At 35.7% G+C, this 25,027-nt stretch overlaps 1 non-coding gene across 1 annotated transcript; it reads right to left on the bottom strand.

Moving 5' to 3' along the window:
* Positions 1-21,749: 21,749 nt before the first annotated feature.
* LOC126007846 (small nucleolar RNA SNORA51) lies at positions 21,750-21,882 on the bottom strand. The gene has a single exon (XR_007495325.1). It is a non-coding gene; the product is annotated as a small nucleolar RNA SNORA51 (small nucleolar RNA).
* Positions 21,883-25,027: the final 3,145 nt, after the last annotated feature.

Raw genomic sequence — 25,027 nt, 5'->3', positions numbered from 1 at the left:
CCCAGCATCCCTATGGTCCCCTGAGCTTTCAGGAGTGATTTCTGAGCATAGAATGAGGAGAACCACTGAGCCTACTGTGTGTGGCCCTAAAACATAAACAAACAAATTATACATCACCATGGATGGAGTCCCCAGAACATGTTGCTTTTGGATCTTACAGAATACTTGGAGGCCATATTTGAAGCTGCTCAGATGCTCTTGTAGGGATTGTCTTAACCCCAACACTATCTCTACAGTACACTTTAAGAGTGATAATGAGGGAAAGAAAAAGAGTAACACAAATTAATTACTTTCCTGGCAAACAGCCAATTCTGGTTCAATCCCTGAAATTTCATATGGTGCCCTAAGCCCTGCCATGAGTGATTCCTGAGCAGAGCTGGGAATACTTCCAGAAAAAAAATAAAAGAATGATGATAGTGATCAGGGATATAGTTCAGTGGTATAGTACTCTCCTAGTACGTGGAGATCCTGGGTTCATTAAAAAAAATAGGTGGGGTGATATGCTCATACTTTCAGAAAAGTGATGCTATAGAGTGTGTGGCCTTTTATAAGTATCCCTAAAAGATGACATGGTAGTGGGAAAACTAACAGATAAAACAAATGGAGTTAATGCTTTTCTCAGATACCCTTTTTAGAACTTACCACAGTAAAGAATGATAGTATGACCAATAAAATAAAACTAAAGAGAAGAGCAATTAAAATTAAAAAGAAATTAAATAATTAAATAATTAAAAGGAAAACTAAACTAACCCCCTAGACAGGATTACAATATGTAGCCAAGAGCACACTTTCTGGAATTGAATAATTTGGACCTAGTTCTGATGCTGACTCATCATCCAGGATGGGCTATTTAAACACTAGGAGTTTCATTTTCCTCATTCTTCAAATATAGATTAATAGTAGTATTCTTTTATTGGTCTGTTGGGAAAGCTAAAGAGATAGTGCTTGCCAAAGCACCTATCATAGTGTCTGACAGACAATAAATTCTCGCAAGTCTTGCTATTATTAAGCTTCAGCTGGCCAAACATCTTTATCAAAACATCAGCTGGTAAGCGTCCGTCTGTAGTCAATATTCCACATATGTTTACCAAGGCTCTCCTAAACTAGCGATATCATAGTCATAAATATTCATTAGGTTGCTGATATGACCTATCAGGCCTACAGAACCCCACCTTCAAGCAGATGTGCTAATACTTTGTTGAAGAATGGAATCCAGAGACACAGACTTGAGGGGAAAGGTAGGAAGATAGAAGTAATCCGAATCATGTAGGACATGGTGTCATGATAAAACAATCACTCGTATTCACAAGAAAGTGTTTCCAATGTGCACTCAGGCAGCTACTAGCTATTTGAGTCTTTGAAAAGAGACTTTATGACAGAGGAAGAAAGGAATATTTATCTAGTAGGCTTCCCATGGTTCAAAATTTACTATCTGGGGATTAATACCTATGGGCTGTATTTTAGGGGTTCCAACACATGCCTTTGCTCTAGCTTCTCAGAAGCAAAGAAACCACAGAACTTGAAAAACAGGAGCTCTGTGAGCTCTGTGCGGTGAAAGAGCTTATGCTCTACTAGGGGAATGCCATGACCAGCATGAGGAAATGGGACTCTGCCATAAAAGGTTCTATAAATGATCAGGTAGTGGATCTGAGCTGTCACAAACACACTCTAGCAATGGGAATTCAACATATAGGGAAAGAGGACTGAGAATTCCTAAGCTGGTCAAATCATCTGTTTCTCTCTTAAATGAGCTGGGTCTGGGGTATGTCAAATCTCTGCCTATCTAAAGCACTCAGGAGTGGCCTTTGTGTGAGAATTTTTATTCCAGCCCAAGAATCTGAGACTGCAACTGATATTCCATCATTCCATTCCTGGCACTTGAATGTGCAAAATAACAAATCAACCTCACTCTCCCCAAATACTAAAGCAGTTTGTGCAAGTGTAGTTAGAAATTTGCTCCACATGAAGAGCTCAATTATTATTGTTTTCAAAAACTAAAGTTCATGCTGAATAATACATATGTTCACAGTTTCTCTACAAGTTAATATTTGACATACTTTACTAAAATTCTATGATCCCCATTTTTAAATCAGAGTTACTGGAGAGTATAGTATATTTTAGCTCAAAGAAAATGTAAAATAATGAGATGGTTTGTTATATAATCTAAAGTCAAATAAAATGAGAAAGATAGATGATTAAAAATACAGTATTTTTTTTACTTTTTTTTTTGGTTTTGGGGTCACACCCAGCCACACTCATTGGTTACTCCTGGCTCTCTGCTCAGAAATTTATCCTGGCAGGCACAGGGGACCATATGGGATGCCGGGATTCAAACCACCGTCCTTCTGCATGTAAGGCAAATGTCTTACCTCCATGCTATCTCTCCAGCCCCATATTCATTTTTGCTGTTTATTTTTGGGCCACACGTGGTGATGCTCAAGGGTTACTCCTGGCTATGTGGTCAGAAATTGCTCCTGGCTTGGGGGACCATATGGGATGCCGGGAATTGAACTGAGGTTCATCCTAAGTCAGCTACGTGCAAGGCAAATACCCTACTACTATGCTACAGCTACAGCTTCCCAAAATACAGTATTTTTAAAAGATAATGCTCAACCATACCGAAAGACTCTATCCTAGACTCTGTTCTAGGTTCTGAACAAAAACCAAGACCACTAATGATGAAAGACTGATTACATCAACAGGGATGGAACAGAACTTCAAACCTTTAAAAAAAAAAAAAAGCTCTCTCCTAGCCTTTGTCCTATGACCTACACAAATAACCAGATCTCTAGCTACAGAGGTGTGATATCATCATCCACAACTGACTGGTAAGTTCCATGGCACCATAAAAAGAACTCAGGACGTGAAAATGAGCTTGTATGGAGTCCATATGCTTTAAGGAGGAGAAATTCTGTTATCTCTTAGGCCAAGGGAATTCCTGTTCTAATTTCCCCAATATTTATTGTGCCTATGCAAAAAAAAAAAAAAAAGGAACACAAACCTTTATAAATAGTTGCTGGTTTGAATTTTTCTTTTTTGATTTTTGTTTTTGTTTTTGTTTGGTTTGGTTTTTTGTGTGTCTGTTTTTTTTTTTTTTCTGTCTGTCTTTGTTTTTTACTCTTTTTTCTTTCTGTTTCTTTTCTTTTGTTCTTTTTTTTATTAATTGTTACTACTGCCCTATTCTTTTCATTTGTTCATTTTGTTTGTTTTTTAGTTTTTTTGGGTTTTTTTATTTTGATTTTTTGGTTTCCCTTTTCTTCTTTTTTCCCCTTTCTTCTCTAAAGCGAAAGTTATAACGCCTAGATGGACCCCTCCTAGTTCCTTTTTGCCTTTTCCTTTTGCTTTTGTTTGTGTTTTTGTTTTCTTCTCCCATATCCTTCCATACGTCTCCAACAGAACCACAGTTCTGGAATTCAGCCTCACAATTTAAGGGGGAGAAATGGATAGTACCAAGAACTGTCAGTCGAATGAATATTTAGTGGAAATAAAAAATGGGCAGACTTGAACACCAAATCCATAGTCAACGACAACAGAATCGACACCCAATTTACAACAAGATGTACAAGTGGGAAACAGTAACACTAGCACTAGGGGGTTAGGAGGGAGATATGGGATGCATGCTGGGAACAGGGATGGAGGGAGGACAACACTAGGGGTGGTGGGAATGCCCCTCGTTTATTGTCACTATATGCCAAAAATATTTCTGTAAAACAATTGTAATTTACTTTGACCACAATAAAAATTAAAAAAGAAAAAAAGGTAATACTCAACCTTCAAGGATTCTGCACTAATCTGCTCAATAAATTCCACCCAAGGTGCATATATCACCCTCTAGTGAGTTATATTTGATTAGACAAAAATTTCATTGCATTTAGAAACTTGAAATAAGAAAGAAAGAGTGATGTAGGCCTCTGATATGTAGACCTCTTTTGATGTAAGCCTCTGCTATGGACGAAAAAATTGAATTAAAATATACAAAGCATCTATTTGAAGCAAGAGAAAGTAGTAGGCTAGTGAAAAAGTGACTGGTTCAGGATCTTGAAATACAAAAGAACCCATAAAACATATCAGAACTCAGTGACTACTTTCCCTTTGTTTGTCTTAATTAATGTCGAGAGAGTGAGAACTACTTTTAAATGAAAGAACAGAAAAAGTCCAACGGCTGCCCATAAAGTTTCCCGCTGAATCCCTGTACTTTTAGTTGGATGTCTAAAGAAATGATTGTACCTTCAAATGGGAAAGATGAAGAATAAGGAAAATAAATAATGAAGGGCACAAAATTTACAGAAACTACAGTATAGCTTAAAAAAAGGATTGACAAGAAAGATTGTATAATGGGTAGGGCACTTACCTTACATGCAATCCCACTAAAGTTGATTCCCCCATCATCCCACATGTTCTACCTAACATCACCAGGATTAATTCCTAAACACAGAGCCATAACTAAGCCCTAAACATGGCTGAGGGTGGCTCCCAAACTAAAAATTAAATCAGTAAAATAGAAGGCTATATTTAATACTATAAAGAAAAAGTATTGACTTAAATAAGAATTATATACATACCCCAAAATATACCTGCCCGGGGCCAAAGTGATAGCCCAGAGGGTAGGGCATTTGCCTTGCATGCAGCCGACCTAGGTTCAATCTCCAGCATCCCATATGGTACTGAGTGGAGTCAGGAGTAACCCGTTAGAGCTGCTGGGTGTGACCCAAAACCCTGGATATATGTATTTATGTAGAGATAAACAGATATGTATGTATACAGGTATATAAGGTATATATGTATATAACTGCCCGAAATACAGTCAAGGCATTTTCAGCCAAAGCAAATAAATATTTTGTACTTTTTTAAATTGAAACTTGTAATTGTGACTTACAAATTCATCATAGTTGGGTTTCAGGCATATAGTGAGGTGAATTAGGGCCATTCTCATCACCAGTGTTAACCTCAAAGTTCTCAGCATGCATTCTATACCTCCACCTTTAGCCCCAGTGTAACAGACCCTATTTAAGTTGAAATTGTTATAGTTTGGGTCTCTTGTTTCTATTGTTGTTGACATTGGATTGGGTATTTAGTTCTGTCCTTTTTTTTTTTCCAAAAAAAAATTAAAATATTTATTTAAGCACCATGATTACAAGTATGTTTTTAGTTGCGTTTCAGTCATAAAAAGTACACACCTCTTCACCAGTGCAAATTTCTAACCACCAATATCTCCCATTTCCATCCTTCCCCACCCCCTACCTGTCTTCGAGACAGGCATTCTATTTCTTTCACTCACTACCATTATCATGATAGTTGTTGGTATAGTTATTTCTCTAACTGCACTGACCAATCTTTGTGGTAAGCTTCATATCTGGGCTGGTTTTTGAAAACTTCATCTCTTTTGTCTCTGGGTACTATTATCATATTATATTTTATTCTTCTTAAATCCCACAGATGAGTGAGACGAGTCTGTATCTATCTCTTTTCTTTTGACCCATTTCACTCAGCATAATAGTTTCCATATCCATCTATGTATAGGAAAATTTCATGAGTTCATTTTTCCTGACAGCTGCCTAGTATTTCATTGAATATTTGTACCACAGTTTCTTTAGTCATTCATCTGTTGTTGGCATCTGGATTGTTTCCAGTTTTTGGCTATTGTAAATCGAACTGCAATGAACTTAAGCATGCAGAGAGCATTTTTGTATTGTGTTTTTGTGTTCCTAGGTTATATACATAGGAATGGCATAGCTGGATCATATGGGAACTCAATTTCCAGGTTTTTGAAGACTCTCCATATTATTTTCCATAAAGGCTGCACTAGATGACATTCCCACCAGCAATGTATGAGAATTCATTTCTCCCCACATCCCCCTACAGCACTGATTTTTTTATTCTTTGTGATGTGTGCATGCCAGTCTCTGTGAAGAGAGATAGTATCTCATTGTTGTTTGGATTTGCATCTCCTTTATGATTATTGACTTGGAACATTATTTTCATGTGCCTTTTGACCATCTGCGGGTTTTTTTGTTTGTTTCTTTGTTTTGTTTTTGGGCCACACCTGGTGACATTCAGGGGTTGCTCCAGGCTATGAGCTCAGAAATTGCTCCTGGCTTTGGGGACCATATGTGATGACAGGGGGATCAAACCACAGTCTGTCCTAGGTCAACAGCGTGCAAGGCAAATGCCCTATCACAGGGCCATCGCTTGGGCCCCTATATTTTTTCTTTGAGTAAATATCTGTTCATTTACTTCTCCCCATTTTTGATGGGATTAGGTGTTTTTTCTTGTAAAGTCTCAGTACTTTGTATACCTTAGATATTAGCACCGTATATGATGAATATTGGGTGAATAGTTTCTCCCATTTTGTGGGTGGCTTTTGTATCCTAGTCACTATTTCCTTTGAGGTGCAGAAGCTTCTCAGCTTAATATAGTCCCATTTGTTTATCTCTGCTTCCACTTTTTTAGACAGTAGTGTTTCTGCTTGAAGATGCTTTATCTATGTGTTCTTCTATATACCTTATGGCTCCATGTATGATATCAAGATCTTTAATCCATTTGGATTTGACCTTTGTGCATAGTGTTAGATGGAGGTCAGAGTTTGTTTTTTTGCATGTTGCTGACCAGTTTACCCAGCATCATTTGTTGAAGAGTCTTTCCTTGATCCATTTTGCATTTCTTGCTCTTTATCAAAGATTAATTGATTTTATGTCTGGGAACATTCTCTGAATACTCCAGTCTATTTCACTGATCTGAGGGTCTGTGTTTATTCCAAAACCATGCTGTTTTAATGACTATTAATTTGTAGTACAATTTAAAGTTGAGGAAAGTGATTCCCCTATTGTCTTTTTCCTTAGCTATTCATGGGAGTTTATTTTTTCAAATGAATTTCAGAAGTATTTGATCAAATTCTTTGAAGAATGTCATGGATATGTTTAGTGAAATTACATTAAGTCTGTAGAATGCTTTGGGAGAGCATTGCCATTTTAATGATATTAATCCTCCCAATCCATGAACAGGGTATGTGTCTCCATTTCTTTGTGTCTTCTTTTATTCCTTGAATCAGTGTTTTATAGTTTTCTTTGTGTAGGTCCTTCACCTCTTTAGTTAAGTTTATTTCAAAATATTTGAGTTTCTATAACACTATAGTGAACGGGATTGCTTTTTTAAGGTCTATTTCTTCTCTATCATTATTTAGTTTAAGGAGACCATTGATTTTTGCTTCTTAATTTTGTAGTCCAAAGCAAATAATTTTAAACAGTCATGTCTTGCAAATTATCATTTAAAGCAGTTTTCAGCTAGAATATATATATAATATATAATAATATATATATATATATAATATATATATATATATATATTTGTTTTTGGGCCACACCTGGCGGTGCTCAGGGGTTACTCTGGCTGTCTGCTCAGAAATAGCTCCTGGCAGGCACGGGAGACCATATGGGACACCGGGATTCGAACCAACCATCTTTGGTCCTGGATCGGCTGCTTGCAAGGCAAACACCGCTGTGCTATCTCTCCAGGCCCTTGAATAACTTTTTTTACTTAGAAAAACTGAAGTAGTCAAAGAAGCTTACAAGTTAAATGCAATTGTGAATGTGTGGGTAAAAGTAAATGAATTGTAAGACTTGAGTTGAAAGGGGGTTGGAGAGGTAGTTCCAAGGGTAGGTAAGGACAACTTTAGAGGGAGATCTAGGTTCAGTGCCTGATTCTCAATAGTTCCCAAGAACTATCCCAAGCACAGTGCCAGGAGTAGTGCCTGAGTACTGCCAGATGTAACCCAAACCCCCTCTTCAAAAATGTAGGGTGATATGGGGCCTGAACAGTGGTGCAGTGGTAAGGCGTTTGTCTTGCACATGGCTGACCTAGGATGGACCGCAGTTCGATCCCCCAACATCCCATTTGGTCCCCCAAGCCAGGAGTGATTTCTGAGTGCATAGCCATGAATAACCTCTGAGTGTCACTGGGTATGGCCCCAAAAATTAGGGTGATAGAAAGACTCTGAAAAAGGCAAATGTGTTGTTGCTAACCAAGAACAAATACTGAAAAATCAGTGTCAATTGTGACCATGCCTCCACACTACTAGAGCCTTCAGTGTTACTTCTATTCTCTTGTTCCAGAGCGTTGCTATCTAGTATGGTAACCCCGGGCTCCAGAGAGTAATTGAGTGTCTTCCATAGGACTAGTTGCGACTAAAATACACTTCATTTGTCAAAAACACACTGGATGTTGAGATAAAAAGTTACAAAAATATATTTAATGTTGATTCAACACTGGAATAACTCGATGGGCACATTGAATTCTGTAAACTGGTAGTCAACTTAATTTAATCTGTTATTTGTTATTTTTATTTGTTATTTTAATTTGTTTTAATGCTGCTGTAGATAATGACATGTTTTTTAATTACACAGTAAATCTCCCTTGTTCTATTTTTACTAGGTAACAGTGCCCAGAACACAGAGTACATTAGCTTAAAATGGAAAGTTTTAGATATGGTATTCATTCTCTAAAATCATTGGGTAAAATTTATTAATAACAAAGAAAATAGTAATTCAAAATTATTCGTTTTCTGTGGCTGGGAGATAGTACATCAGACAGAGTACTTTCTTTGTCTATTGCAGGCACTAGTTTGATATCCAGCCCCTGTGACTTCAGTTGGTTTCCCATATCCCACTGGAGTTATCCCTGAACACAGAGCCAGAAGTAAACTCTGAGTACAGCTGAGTGTGGTCTCAAAACAAAGCTAACTAAATAAATAATTTAGATATGGTTATTTGGGCCAGAGATTGTACAGTTGATGGAGTGCTTGTATCATGAGATTGACCTGGGTTTGATCCTCAGAACCACAAATGCTCACCAACAACATCTTTCACCCCCTCAAGGAGTCCTCAGAGCCAGGAGTAAGCCCTGAGCAGTATAATTGTGGCTCAAAACAAAGAAAGAAAGAAAGAAAGAAAGAAAGAAAGAAAGAAAGAAAGAAAGAAAGAAAGAAAGAAAGAAAGAAAGAAAGAAAGAAAGAAAGAAAGAAAGAAAGAAAGAAAGAAAGAAAGAAAGAAAGAAAGAAAGAAAGAAAGAAAGAAAGAAAGAAAAAGAAGGAAAGAAGCAAGAAAGAAAGAACGAAATAATAAAGAAAGAAAGAAGAAAGAAAGAAAGAAAGAAAGAAAGAAAGAAAGAAAGAAAGAAAGAAAGAAAGAAAGAAAGAAAGAAAGAAAGAAAGAAAGAAAGAGAAAGAAAGAAAGAAAAGAAATCCTCATTTCTTAAATATTAAAGACTTTTAAAGTTGCAACCATCCTCCAAACTAGAATCTTTTACAAACTAGATTGACTTATAATGAAACAGTCAAACAGAATGATACATATTTGAGATTTGTTGGTCTCAGTACTCCTCTATTCTCTGCCTTAGCGTGAACACAACCAATCGATAGTGAAGTATAAAAGCTCAAGTTTCTTGGAAATGATAAAAACTTTTCCTCATGTCTTGTACAGTATTTACACTTGTGTTTTGTTATAGAATCTTTGTATTATTTCAATATTTTGACATGTGAACTATACTGAAACTGAGAAATTAAGTGAGAATGGAAGACATAGAAGAGAGAATCACTGGGTAGAAAGTGTTATGTGTGTTTACAGAGGCATATCTATTTACATCCATGCATAAATCTTCCCCAATGAATTCAAAATTGGACTTGCTGAGTTTGTGGAGGCTATATGTACTAACCAGTTATTTTGAAAGGAAAATGTATTTCATGACATTATCTCTCACCTTCTTTCTAGGTCATTGCAGATCAGTTTGTGCCAAGATAAAGAAATACTGTGAGGGGCATTTTAGCAATGGAGTATGCCAAGTTACTCTACAATTTTTTTTTCTAGTCACACAAACTCAAAGCAAGAAATGGGATGTTGGGGGTATATCAGCATTGGAACCTGATAAAGGACTTGAGGCAAGATAAAGAATTGAGTGATCTTTTTATGGTTCCATAAATTAAATCTTGACAGGGTTCCAAAGTCATTTAGCCCTACTGTTAGTCCTTGAATCTATGCCTTAAGTTTGCATATTGCATAGTTTTCATTCTCTTGCTTAGCAGGGCCTTACTCTCACAGCTCTCTTTGCACTCAAAAAGAACCAACTTGCTTGACTTTCCTGAGCTTGCCATGTTTTTTCTTTCACACTTGCACTTCTTCCTAAATGCTTTCTCAGAACCTTCTGGAAGGTTCTTTTTCACTTCTATTGGTACTTAATTCTATGTATTATTTATAACTAAGCTCAAATGTCACATCCTTGTGAAATCCATTCTTGGAAATCCACTAATAGAAACAAAGAGACTTTTAGATAAGTCTAAGAAAAACTGAAGAATATAATAGCATTTAATCTTGGACAATTTTCAAGGCTTTCATTAGTGAGTACTCATCAGATGTAATGGACTGGTGTAAAAATCTAAACTACACACACTTATGCATATCTATTGAGGGATATACATACTGTATTGCTTTTCTGAAGGTAACATGAGAAATTCATGTCACATACATAAACACATGCACACACAATGTTTATGTTAACCACAAAAAGCAAATGTTTCAACACTATGCTGCTTAATGTTTTGGATACAAAATTATATTTAATAGTAATGGAGGTATATTTGCCATTATTCTGTTGTTAGACTATTTCCTGGTTAAAATGGCTGAATATGTTAGCTTACAATGAAAAAATAAACTATATGATAAGTAAAGGGATACTAAATTGAAATTTTGACTGCAGCCATGACACAAAAACATGTTTCTCTTCAAATTTAATTTCCATGAGAAACTATTTTAAATTAAAACCTTCCAGTGCAGTCTCCTTCCATTTTTTGCATTTTTACTACCTAGAGATCAAACAGTTTGACACAGCAAAAATTCTAGTGAGTTAGGAAGAAATGCTGATTGGTTTGTTGGCTGGTGGCCGGGGGAATGTTATGACCGAGTAATTATGTGTTCTGGACAGATGCATTAACCAGGCTTGGGGCTGGAGCCACTGGATATTATTTTAGTCATAAGGCTAGAGGAACTGAATCATTTTCAAAGCATTGGCTGGCTGACACTGCCTTACTGATGCCTGTTCCAATGACTCTTTGGCAGTAACTTCCAACGCTGCACTTATGACATGGTAAACAAAAACTACATTAAAGGTTTGCTTTTTAATCATGAAGGAGTTCAACATTTCCACTAAGCTCTCTTGCTATTCATCAAGTCACGTTGAAGGTTATTGCATATTTTCATAGCACTGTCTTTGGACGGAAGAATCATACGTAGCAAAGTAACAGGCCGAAAGACTTAGTGTTTTTACAGCAACAAAAGTCACGTGATCAAAATTCAAACTGATAAAACATCTTTACTCTTATTCTTGGTATTAAATAAACTGAAAGTTGACTGTGTTTTAGAAGTTTAGATTTATAAAATACTGTCTTTATAAAGCATCTATGTTTATCAGAAAAATATTCACAGTCAACAAAATGGCTTTTAGCTAGTAGGAAAAGACAATTAGTACCATAATAAGTAATTGATTATCTTTATGTGACTCTTCCATTTGTGTTTTTTACACTTTCCTTTGTACTTTGAAACCAGATACTGATTATAAATTTGCTAATACCTAAACTGAAGTTAGGCTGAGTTACTACACATATTTTAGACTGCTTATTAAGAAGCGATTTAACATAATTTTAAATGAAAACATTTTTACTTCTATAATGTTTTTAATGATAAGGACTTGATAACACTTCTCTCAAAGATAGCGCTACTGACATGAAATTACAAATAATAGAGTCAAGTTTTAGACATTTGGGAGGATTAATAACTTTTCATATTAGCAGATGATTGATTTTGCTTGCTGGGAGGTAGTTAATGGGGGAATGAATGCATGAATGGATAGATGATAGAGATACATATTGGATGGCAGTATTTTATCATGCTATTTATTTTAGACTTAAAACATTCTTTTAAAATTCATTATTATGAATCAATTTATACTATTGTGATTTTTTTCTTGTAATTATTCACAAAACAATCATCAGAAGAAAATGAACTATAACTCATATGGATGCAACTTTTTTTTTTAATTGAAAAAATATACACAGAAGAAAATTCCATACAGTGAGGATAGTGCATACACTCTCATTAAACTGCAGGTTTCTCAAAAAGCTGCAAAAGAAATGTCTATAAAAATTAAAATGATTATATAGTAATAATGAAATAATTTAATGAAGTAATAAAATCATCATGACCATCTTACTGTTTTTATTACCTAAGTTAACCATTTAAAGGGTTTTTAATGACATCATCTAGGAAATAGTAATTCCCATTTACTAAGAAGTTATCAATAGTCTTAGGAATCTCAGTTAATTGGATGGAACTTAATGAACTTGTCAGGAAAAGTTTTAAAGCAACTCTCCCCTAAATCATCGAGCAATTTCAAAAACAGAGTGTAAAATTAAGCCTTTCTGTAATATTCAGAAAGATTAACTGAGATAAGCTTAAAGTGTATCTGAAAAGTAAAAGACCTAGAAAGAAACCCATAATAATAAAAATGTGAAAAAAAAATTTTTTCCTGTAAAGAGGAGAAATTAAAAATCAAAAGAAGAAATTATGGCGGGTAAAGTATAAGACAAAGCAAAAAAGATCAGTTAATCATCTAAAATCAAAATTAGATCACATTTTAGAAATTGAATGTTTATAATTCCAAAATCAATAGATTTATAATGTTAGAAGAATGTTAATGAATCTGATCAGATTAAAATGTATAATTCAAAAAAGAAAAGTATATTTACATGATGAAATATTAGACTGATTTTATGTCATAATTATCCTTTGTGAAACACTTTAATCTACATTAGAGTTTAACATATAACTATCTATTTAATAACACAGTTTATACTGGGAAAGAATAAGTACAATAAATAACCCACTGTCTAAAGCACAATGTAGAAATGTCTTATTTTTATATTTCTATCCTTTCTTTGCTCTGAAACTAAAACATTTTCACAAAATGAAGGATCTTTTATTTTTACAGTCTTAATATTTTACTACTTATGTTTTCTAAATTATTACTACTCAAGGGATTGCCACTTCTTATGCAGAATATTCAATTTTTCTATGAAAAAACATTGAAATAGTTTTTAGTGTGGTTCAGTTTACAAAACTAAAATATTCTATGCACTTACTTGCTATACAAGATCCACAAAATATCATAAGTAAATTTGACTTTAATAAATGGATTTTCTGGTTGGCAGTCAAACAAAAGCAGTGTTTGTTTTATTAATTCCTTTACCCTTGTGTGCTGTTTTCATTCAGGATATTTACATAGTTGTAATAATTGTTTGATTATAAAGAATTCTGGAGCTCATTTTTTTTTCAAACATTTTCACAAAATACATTTTGGGTTTTGAAACTCAATAAAATGATTTTAAACAAATGCTCACCTGGCTGAAGTATCATGAAGAATAGTAATGGGAATAAAGAGTCTTTGAAAAGCATATTTCTAAGAGAAAACTATGAAAAAAATTAAATTGTTGAGGGATATATTATAACCATAAACTAGAATAAAAGTGATCTTAGCATAGAGAAACCTAACTTAGTATAAAAATGTGAAACTTGAACAATATTTTTTCTAATGGGTCTAATGTAAGCATAGTCTTTAAGTGAGCTGTTAAAAAAAAAAGGAAAAAATACAAGAAAGAATGCATGTTAATATGAAACAATCCTGCGCTAATGATTTTTTAAGAAAAAAACTTTCTATAAAGTCTAAACAAGGCAGAAAAGACACAGAGACACACATCTGTCATATGTTTGCTGCTTTATAGTCATTGCTTTAGGAAAGGATGTGAATTATGAAGTGAGTCCTTTTATAAACATTCTAATAAGGTCTGGGTAAGATATACAAGGCATCAGAACCTTTCAAGCTGCCATTCTCTAAATAATACTGAGAATTATATGCAAGTCTCCAGGTTCCTTCTATAAATTGTTACCCCAACCCAAAACTCAAGGCAGCTTTATCATTCTCTAAATCCCTTTAAGAAAAGCCTGTGTGATTCTCCCACTTTACAGAGATGAGAGTCTAGGAGATGGTCTCGCTTTTTGGAAAAAGAGGTCGGTGCATTTAATTTATGAACACTAATTCTTTTTTTTTTTTTTTCTGTCTCTCTCTCTAAAATCTGAATCTCTATTGAGGGTAGCATGAAAGCAAGCACATTCTGTGCATTTAGTTACTTTTAGAAAGAAGTTGGCAAAGCAAGACCCGGATAAAAACAATTAACCCCTTTATCAAACTAAAATGACAAGCACAATAGATTTTTAAAAGCTGAGGACAGAATATTTTCTTCTGTTCTCAGCTGTCCTTTTTCACTGGAAGATAATATCTTTAATTAAATCATTTGAAATCTATTGGATTCCATTAATTCTTTCTAGGGACTGTTTAAAGGGCTTCAACTTTTTTTTTCATTTTAAACAAAAGCACTGTGAGTTAATTCTTGAACTAATAACTCCAATGACTTGATCTGATAGCTTATCTTTATTATTTGATTCAAAACTAAAATTGCCTTGCCTCAAAGAAATTTTTATTCTAAAAGTTTATTTCCTAGACTTGAAAAAACTTTGTTCTTGGTTTCTGTAAGAACTTATAGGGAAGAAAATAGTAATACCAGTGAGAAATCTGAAGTTAATGTAAAAGAAAATTTAATTATAGACTTTAGTAACAAAAGTAATGAGAAAACAATAAGTATATAGTAAGTATACTCTTAGAAGAAATGGATCTATATTTTCCTGAGATACTATAATTAGTGTTTATATTTATTTCATTATGGACTTATGTTCTTTAAGTTTATGTTCAAACTAGTTCTTGATTCTATCAACAGGAATTTATTTTTTTTCTGCAATCGAAGTGACCTATGAACAAGAATGAGTGCTACAAAATGAGTTGTTAAAAAAAAACAGATTAATTTTATACATGTAGATATTTTCCTTCTGCCTTTTCTTTCTGCTAACAATGCTCAGACACTCTGAACCTCTCACCTCTCTGCTCCATAGTCTTTATGCACGCATGACAACAAAATATGTTTCAATAAAAATATATTTGAACTAGTAAAGCAAAATTGCTTTAAGCTTTTGATCTGTCTCATAGCTCACATCTCTGAAAGTCTTTTCCTTTCAACAGTTACATTCAAAAAGTCAAAGATATACAGCTGACGATTCAAGCTGAAGGACAGCACGATAAACTATAGCTTCTCCTGAAGATAAAATACATCATAAATCGGTGCAACACTTACTCATTTTAAATATTCCCTGTCTCCTTTTATCAGGTAACACTATATGACCTCCTCTTACCTCCCTTCTTCCCATATTTTAACTTGGTATTTTAATTCTACGCAATGATCACAACCAGAATTTCTTTTTTAATTAAAATAGGATATATGGTGGCTTTCAAGGCTTAGGTTATCTGATAGACAGATTTAATTTAAAAAACATAATAGTAATGAGGACAGACGACTGCCTTCTGATGGCCTGTAAAAATGTGACAATAATGGCATCATATCTATTTTAAATTGTATATACTTCACTATAGTTCATCATCTGATATCAAATGATAGACAAATGGTTTCATAAAAGGGAAAACGCATTCACAACTAAGTAGCAAAGAACTGCTGATGGGGGTGTCTGACAACCTAACATGTAGTTTTTTCTCATTCAAATACCTATTCCTGAATTACAGCGACGTCTCAGCACTATCATTCCTGTGATTTGCTTGATTTATACCCTTCAGTCTCTAGCCACAAGTTACCCTTCTTCCAGATATTCAAATCTAGATTATATTCCCCTAACTATCGAATAGTTTTGATGGGCTCATAAAATGTCCCAGTATAAATCCGAATTATCATCTCAGCTACTTTGAATGTGTGTCCTGAGCTCCGGAGCCTGTTGGGAGAAAATGCTTTCTCCTCTGGCAGGAGGAAAAAGGAAGGAAGAATCCCTAGGTCTGGAGAGGAGGGAAGGCAGTTGTCCGGCATGGTAAGGACACAGAACCTGGTATCCTGAACCCTTTTCCTACTTCTGCATGGCTGTTCAGAGCAGACTTGAGCACATCTCTTCCTGGTTCTAACGGTTGTTTTGTTTGTTTGTTTGTTTGTTTGTTTGTTTGTTTTTGCCCCCAATGAGAAAAATGTAGTTTTCCCCCTGAAACCAAGGCTCAGAAGAGAAACTCAGGTTTTCAACGGATTCCTTTTCCTGACTTAGGATCTTTCACGAACACCTCAGCTAGAAGCCACGGGAGGCACAGTTCAACCATTCATATCCTTGCACTGAATCTGCCGTACTGTCATCTGATGATTATTTCACTGTTTATCAAGATCCTCCAGCTCTCCACAAACCTCTTCACATTTTCAATAGATCCTTTACGAAAGTACTTTTTTAGGGGCCGGAGCGATAGTGCAACTATAGGGTGTTTGCTTTGCACGCAGCCGACCCAGGACAGACCTGAATTGGATCCCTGGTATCCCATAAGGTCCTCGAGCCAGTAGCGATTTCCAAGGAGTAATCCTTGAGCGTCACCGGGTGTGCCCCCCCCCCAAAAAAAAACAAGAAAGAAAAAGAAAGTATTTTTTAAACCGCACTAGAACTGCTCAGTATGTGAGAAATTTTGCATACATATATACTAGCTAGATCTTATTTTCACAACTATAAAAAGAAATAGAATGTCCATGGGGCCGGCGAGGTGGCGCTAGAGGTAAGATCTGCCTTGCAAGCGCTAGCCAAGGAAAGGAAGCGACCGCGGTTCTATCCCCCCGCGTCCCATATGGTCCCCCCAAGCCAGGGGCAATTTCTGAGCACTTAGCCAGGAGTAACCCCTGAGCATCAAACGGGTGTGGCCTGAAAAACCAAAAAAAAAAAAAAAAAGAATGTCTTTACACTATCCTGTTGATTTTATTATTTTAATTGTATTTTAATTAATTAATTAATTAGATTTGGTTTGGGGACACTGGCAGTGCTCAGCGGACCATATGGGATACTGTAGATCAAACCCTGGTTGGCTACATTTAAGGAGAATGCCTTTCCCACTCTGCTATCTCTCCACCCCCAAGACAGTTGTTTAAAACTTGGTCATTTGTGACAAGCTTTATGAATTTATTCAAATTCTCACTGAGAGATTTGTGTTGATAGATATCAAAGTCTCACTACCATATGCTTAGGTGGCCCTGCCCTGCATTTGCCACACCACTTCCTTGAATTGACCTGGGATTAACAAAGTAACTTCTATTCCTTGAAAGAGAAAGAAGTTGGTTTATCTCAGTGTATTCCCTCCCTGCCACCCATGGCTATTTCAAAACCATTTTTCAGAAGATCCAACTTTATTCTATGCCCAGTTTCTTTCCATTTCTCTTACTATGCTGTCAGTTTTCTTTTCTTCTCTGTTCTCAAAAAAAAAAAAAAAAAAACATTTCCTTCGCTTCTTCAGGTAACATTCTCCACCTGTGCCTAATTTCATTTTTCCCTTGCCTTTCTGGAACTTAATTTCATCAATCATCTCTTTTTTTTTTGTTTTTTGGGGCCACACCAGGCTGTGCTCAGGGGTTACTCCTAGCTATCTGCTCAGAAATAGCTCCTGGCAGGCACGGGGGACCATATGGGACCCCAGGATTCAAACCAACCACCTTAGGTCCTGGGCTGCTTGCAAGGCAAACACCACTGTGCTATTTCTCAGGCCCCTAATCATCTCTTCTAATATTTATAAAGACACATGGATCTACTTGGAACACAATTACTTTATGCATCCCTATCATGGTCCTCTATTTCTATTTGGCACAATGTCTTCTTCTATTGTCAATTATACACACATCACCAATTGTTTTCTGTCTATCCTTTTAAGTGATAAAGCAGTCATTAAATTGTCTTGTTTAAGTCATTATCCTCAATATTAACATGTTAATATGTTTTCTGGTATAATGTAAGTATTGAAAAATATTTGTTATATTGGTTATTTCATTTATTTTTATATTATTTTTAATATCTTTATTTAAACATCTTGATTACAAATCTGATTGTAGTTGGGTTTCAGTTATGTAAAGAACACCCCCTTCACCAGTGTAACATTCCTATCACCAAAGTCCCAAATCTCCCTCCTCCTTACTGCTGGTGGGAATGCTGTCTAGTCCAACCTTTATGGAAAGCAATATGGAGATTCCTCCAAAAATTGGAAATTGAGCTCCAATATGATCAAGCTATATTACTCCTAGGGATATGCCCTAAGAACACAAAAGATACAAAACAAAAATCCCTTTCTCACACCTATATTTATTGCAGTGCTATTTACAATAGTCAGACTCTGGAAACAGCCAACATGCCCTTCAACAGATGAACAGCTAAAGAAACTGTGGTACATATACACAATGGAATATTATGCAGCCATCAGGAGAGATGAAGTCATGAAATTTACCTATACATGGATGTACATGGAATTTATTATGCTGAGTGAAAAAAGTCAGAAGGAGAGAGATAGAGGCAGAATAATCTCACTTGTTTATGGGTTTTAAGAATAATAAGACAGTTTTGGTTATTTAATTTAAATAATAGCATCATTCATTTTTTTTCTTACCACTTCCACTATGAATTCTGAAAGTCTGGGTTTCCATGTCTCATAAAATCTATATACTCAAAAACATGAATTGTATTTTCTCAACAGTTACTTGCAAATTAATAAATAACATTTACTCAGACCTCACCTTCCTGATACTTATAAATCCAGTGCTGAGGAAGAGACTTTTTTCTGCATTATCCTAGTTGCTCTGTGCTCTAAGCTCTTTGTCTACCTCATTTCTTCTTATTCCTATACAAACTAAACCTGACACCCTCACACAGACCTGTGTGCCTGGAATGATGATTTAGACTCCAGGCTCTTCCATTTTTGTTCACATTGAGTATTATTAAGAAATTAACTTGTCCTGTTCAAAATTTGTCAAAGCTTCTGTTTGTATTTTCAAATTGAAACTCCTGAAAATTAGGCCCTCTAGGATGTCTCTACTCCCTGCAGTCAGGTCTTATCCCAAGTATTTAAAGTCATCCTGATCTATTTACTACTTCTACAGATGTCTAATAGTTTTTAAGAATTTAAAATGTAATGGAGTCTACTTGAATTATTATTTTGGACATCATCTATGTTCCTTTTTTTATTTAATTTTGTTATATTTGGAATCCATTCTCAGTGTCCAAAACCCAAAAAACGTGTAAATGTTCCCCAAATAAGTTTCTATCCCAGCTCCATTCTTCAACCAATTGAGTTACAGTTTCAGAGATATTTTGGGGGGATTTTGGAGGTGGGTGTTTGATTTGTTTGTTTTGCTTGTTGGCTAATCCCAGCTCTATGTTGAGGGGTTCCCCTGCTGGTGGTAATCAGGGAGGCTATGCAGTGCCAGGTATCAAACGCAAGCTTGCACCTAGTTTATTACATTATCTCTTGTATTCTAGAGATATTTTATTAGAAGCAAATTAAATGTATTACTTTTAGAATACATAGCATTTTGTGCCAAACAAATATGTGTCTGTTCACCTTTTTCTTTTCTTTTCTTTTTCTCTTTTTTCTTTGGTTTTGGGGTTACATCCTGAGGAGCTCCAGTGTTTATTCCTGGCTCTGAGTTCAGTAATCACTCTTGGCAGGTTGGGAAGACCATATAGAATGCCAAGATTTGAACCAATGTCTGTCCTGGATTAACTGCGTGGAAGGCAAATACCCAACTGCAGTGCTATCTTTCCAGTCCCAAAATATCCAGTGTATTATTTTGGGTCCACACCTGGCAGTATGCAGGAGTTATTCCTGGCTCTGCACTCAGAAATCACTCCTGATAGGCTCGGGGAACCACATGGGGTCTGGGAATCAAACCCAGGTTGCATGCAAGGCAAGGCAAGTGCCCTTTCATTGTACTATCACTCTGGACCTTGTTCATTTTCTTTTTCAGTATTTTACTTAGTACCTTCGCACTTATGTGTGCCTTAGTTTCTTTATAGAACTCTCTAACACACAGACATATCATAATTGATTGTGTAATTTTTTCTTCTAAGTTTGGGGTAGATGATTCAGTGGTAAGCCTGAATCTCCACACCTTCTTTGTTAATTAGGGAGAATTTTTTTTAAGTAAGCAGTAGGCTTTTGCAAACACTTCCTCCACATGTCTAGCTATTAAAGAAAAATTAAAGCATGACTAATCACATATGCAGATGTGCATTGCTTTACTGTCCATTGTAATGTGTTCCAGATACAGAAACATATTCCTATATTTCCTTTGGTTCTGATACATACATATATGATATGGAGATTAACAGGATCACTGACTTGCAATGGATGATTGTATTTCATTTGATATATCTCCTATTTCTGAGACATTCTAAATTCATTTGCAGGTATGTTTACATTGGTTTTATTTCATAAGTGTGCACATCTCCATTTCATGCTTCCATACTAGAAATGATGTGACAAATCCCACACCTTGTTACCACTTCCTAAATGCCCCAATGTTACTTGTAATTATTTCCAATAATACCCTGAACTGTGAAGAGTTGACACCTGGATATTTTGTTTACAAAAGTTATAAAATAATGCTGAGTCAAGCAATTGAATGAAAGGAAGTTTCATTCTCAGTTAAAAATTATACATAGCTGTACTATAATAATGAGAAAAAAAAGTATATGCCGAAGAGCAGAGAGGGGTTAAGAATCTTCCTTTGGGGCCGGGCGGTGGCGCTAAAGGTAAGGTGCCTGCCTTGCCTGCGCTAGCCTTGGACGGACCGCGGTTCGATCCCCCGGTGTCCCATATGGTCCCCCAAGCCAGGAGCAACTTCTGAGCACATAGCCAGGAGTAACCCCTGAGCGTTACTGGGTGTGGCCCAAAAACCAAAAAAAAAAAAAAAAAAGAATCTTCCTTTGTACATTGTCCACCCAAATTTGATCCCCAGCTCTACATCTGGTCCCCTGAGTATGGTGAGGAGTGACATCTAAATGCAGCACCAAGAGCAAACCATATTCCAAATCTTCCAAAATAAATAAATAAATAAATAAATAAATAAATAAATAAATAAAATATATGTTGTAATTAAGTGAGTTATTTGGTCAATAGAGAATCAAAGCAGATAATCTAGAACTCCTCAAGATCCAATAAAGAGAACCTAGCTATCAAATTGGCTGCATTTAATCAATGAAGCAAACTAGATATTACCAGATATTTCCTTTACTTCCCAATATATAAAGTACCTACTTCATACACCAAAAGACATTCTATTCTCCACATATGTTCTTTAAATTAGGATTATTTTTTACAATTAATATTGTATCTAAATCAATACCCAAACCTTAAGTATTAGCTAGGAGATATAATTTTTTTTTATTATTTTTCGTTTGGGACCATACCTGGCAGTGGTCAAGGTTTGCTCTTTTTTGTTTTTGTTTTTGTTTTTGGGTCACACCCATCAGTGCTCAGGGGTTACTCCTGGCTCTACACTCAGAAATCGCTCCTGGCAGGCTCCAGGGACCAGATGGGATGCTGGGATTCAAGCCACCATCCTTCTGCATCAAGGCAAACGTGCTTCCTCCATGCTATCTCTCCGGCCTCAAGGTTTACTCTTGTTTCTATTCTCAGGACTCACTCTCGGTGCAATGGGTCAAACCTGGGTTGGCCACATGCAGGGTATGTTCTCTACCCTCTGTTTTATTTGATTTTTCTTAAATACACAATTTTTTTTTTTTTTTTTTTTTTTTTTTTGTCCCCCAATTCACAATACATACCCGGCAAGGGGCCTGTGTTGAGGTGTATATGGGGTGCCTTTACTGTACCTCCTCTTTCTATACAGCCAGTGTAAAGAACACAGCCTGTGGTAAGAATTGGGAGGCCTTATTTTATCTTTTATTTATTTTTTTCTTTTCTTCAGGGCAAACTAAAGTTGTTTTTTTTTTTTGTTTTTTTTTTTTTTGTTTTTTTTTAAGTAAGAATTCATTTAAAGGACAAAATTGATTAACATAATAAGGTAAACTAATATAACATAATATAGTGACATAACATAACACACAAATAAATACACAATTTTTATAAATTTAGTTTATTCTAGGAGGTGGAGCGGTGGTGAAGCAGTAGGGCATTTGCCTTGCATGTGGCTGACCTAGGATGAACTGTGGTTAGATCCTGGGGTGTTGCATATGATCCCCCAAGCTAGAAGTAATTTCTGAGCACATAGCCAGGAGTAACCCCTGACCTGAGTGTGGCCCAAAAACAAACAAACAAACAAAAAATTTAGTTATTCTAAAGGACCTGGAAGAGTCACATAGGTCTAAACTTCACAAGTTACAGACTACCAAGACAGATATGCAGGCAATTTAAATGGAATTCCTTCATTCTGATTGTCATAAAGTTTGCATTTAATTAACTTTCTGCAATCGGCATCAACTTTGTTTTAAGTTTGATTGGTGGCCTCAGGTATCTATTTTCATTCCTGGCTCAAATCTAACCCAGCTGAGAAAGTTGGTACCATTTCATAGTTCAATATACTGAGCAAGGAAGACATAAGATAGTGTTAAAGTTGGAAGCACTTAGTCTGGATAGGTATGATCGATAGCTAAGGAAGTGAATGCAGCAAAATTATTATGCCGACTGAAAGAATAGCCTATTTAAAAGTAGACCATCCAATGAGAAGAAAGTAGTAGTTGTCAAATTTACAGGAAGTCGTTAAGAAAGCAGAGATTCTCTTCTTTTACTGGCTGTTTCTGGATTTCATAGAGGTTATGAAGAGAGACAAGAAAAATGACAGAGTCAACCTAGCAATCCACCAAACTCTTGACTAAGAAAAGTGTTGTTCTCCATGGGTAAACTTTGCAGTGAGCAAACACGTATCGCTTTTTTTTTTTTTTTGTGCTGTTCTCATTGCAATTTTGCACGGAAAAAAAAAATACCTGACTTTTTACATGTGAACAAAAACACAGGGATGCTTATTCCCCAAAGGACTTGTTCTCTGTTTCCCCAGCATCTTGTAATCCTCTCCAACCCCCATTTCTTTGGTTACTTGCCATCTGGCAGTGTGCCTTTGATTTTATGCATAAGGTCCCCAATCGTTTCTGCAGCTGTTATCAGTGCAGTCTGACCTGCTGTGAATGGGGATGGCAGTAACAGCCCACAATGCACAGCGCTTCATTCCTGTGGCTCTCTTCCCAGACTGTGCATCGTGATTTTAGTGTGCATTCCTGCACACAGATGGTGACATTACTAGACCCTTGGCGCAAGGAAATTATAAAACTAGACTTCTTTCAGTAATCATTGTTTATAAATATACTTATGAACTTCTGACTAGGGAATCTATTAATTTTCTACATAGTACAGACAGATTGTATGATGGTTCTCTTATGGGGGCTGATTATGCTTCAAATAAGATGATTTCTACTTTCAAACAGTTGTTTCTTTTCTTTTGGGGCCACACCTGGTGATGCTTAGAGGTTATTCCTGGCTCAGGAATTATTCCCAGCCAGCTTGAAAGACCATATGGCATGCTGGGAATAGAGCCCAGGTAGGCTGCATGCAAGGCAAATGCCTTATCCACTGTACTATTACTCTAGCCCCAAACAGTTATTTCTTGTTTGATTGTTTGCTTGTTTTTGTTTTGGGACCACACCAAATGGCTATCAGGGTCTGCTTCTGTTTCTGAGCTCATAAATGACTCCTGGCAAGCTCACTGGACCTATAGGATACTCAGGATAGAAGCTGGGTTAACTTTATGCAAGGCAAACACCTTACCCTCTGTGCTATTAAAATTGTTTCTTAAGCTTACGTGGTGTATCTTGTATTGAATCATTTTCCAATTGGCCCCTCCCCAAATTTGCAAAAGATGGGGATAGTGGAGGTTTTTAGTCTAGTTTCCAGGTTAAAGCACTATTTCCTTTTTTTCACCCATAGCAAGCGAGTCATTGTTTTAATCCATTTTATGTATAAGATTGTCAAGTCTTATTTGAAAAAATTTCACTCTTTTAACTTTGAGGATAAACAAATGATTTTTACTATCTTGAATGCCTGGTCATTGATAGATACTATTTCAATTGATAAAACCTCCAGCAAATCTTCCTAGAAATTTTGCTTTTGTCCCACGTTGCTCTTAGTAGATTAAAAATAATCTTAAGTCATTTATAATAGAAAAGACAAGAGAATATACTAAACTATCCATCAGCACAATTACAAGCATGATTTTATATATTGATTGTTAGGTAGTGGAGTAGAAAATGACAAATTATTAGGGCTGAAAAAATGACTTATTTAGGTAGGGTGTGGGTAGAGGCATGTTTCCTAGATGGCCATTTTAGGAAACTATTTGTGCATAGCTGGGTATTGGAGCAGGAGAAGACAGAGGGAAGAAACCAGAGCTCTGATCATTTAAGCTATGGGCTAGGAGAGTGGGGAACTGATGTCCTTATAGTACCCTCTCCTATGGCAGAAGAGCTCCTGTCTCTAGATCAACAGAGACTTTTGTCTCCTAACATGAGTGATTTACCTTTTGATCATATCAACATGAAACATTTTTATTTTTACTTGCTGCTATCCAGAAAGGTTTCTGTTGCCACTAATACCAGTAAAAAATATATATATATATATCACTTCATGTGTATTTCTCTTGAGTTTTGTCTCTTTGGCAAAATGTGTTCATCTATCTCCCAAATCAGGCAGAAAAGTTCTCAAATCCAGGCAAAGAATTTGTTACATATTGAAGAGTAGAACTCATATTTTTGCATAAAAAATTGATTGCTGAAGAGTGCAAAAGCAGCTCGAGAAACCATCATATTCTTTTTTTTTTACCATCATATTCTTAAGTAGGTTTTCCCTGCAGCAAGTAAAAGGTGCAAAGGGTTGATTTAACCATCACACCATATAAAATGAAGGAGAGTCAGAATTTAAGTATTTTCATTGAATTAAAAGATAAAAGACTCATTATGTGCACATTTAATCTCCAGAGACTGCTTCCTTTTATTTTATTTATTAGTGCATTTACTCATTTATTTATCCA

Source organism: Suncus etruscus, chromosome 4 (genome assembly GCF_024139225.1).
Source record: "Suncus etruscus isolate mSunEtr1 chromosome 4, mSunEtr1.pri.cur, whole genome shotgun sequence".
Lineage (NCBI taxonomy): Eukaryota > Metazoa > Chordata > Mammalia > Eulipotyphla > Soricidae > Suncus > Suncus etruscus.
Note: the sequence above shows the minus strand (reverse complement) of the source record. Positions and strands in the feature narration are given on the sequence as shown.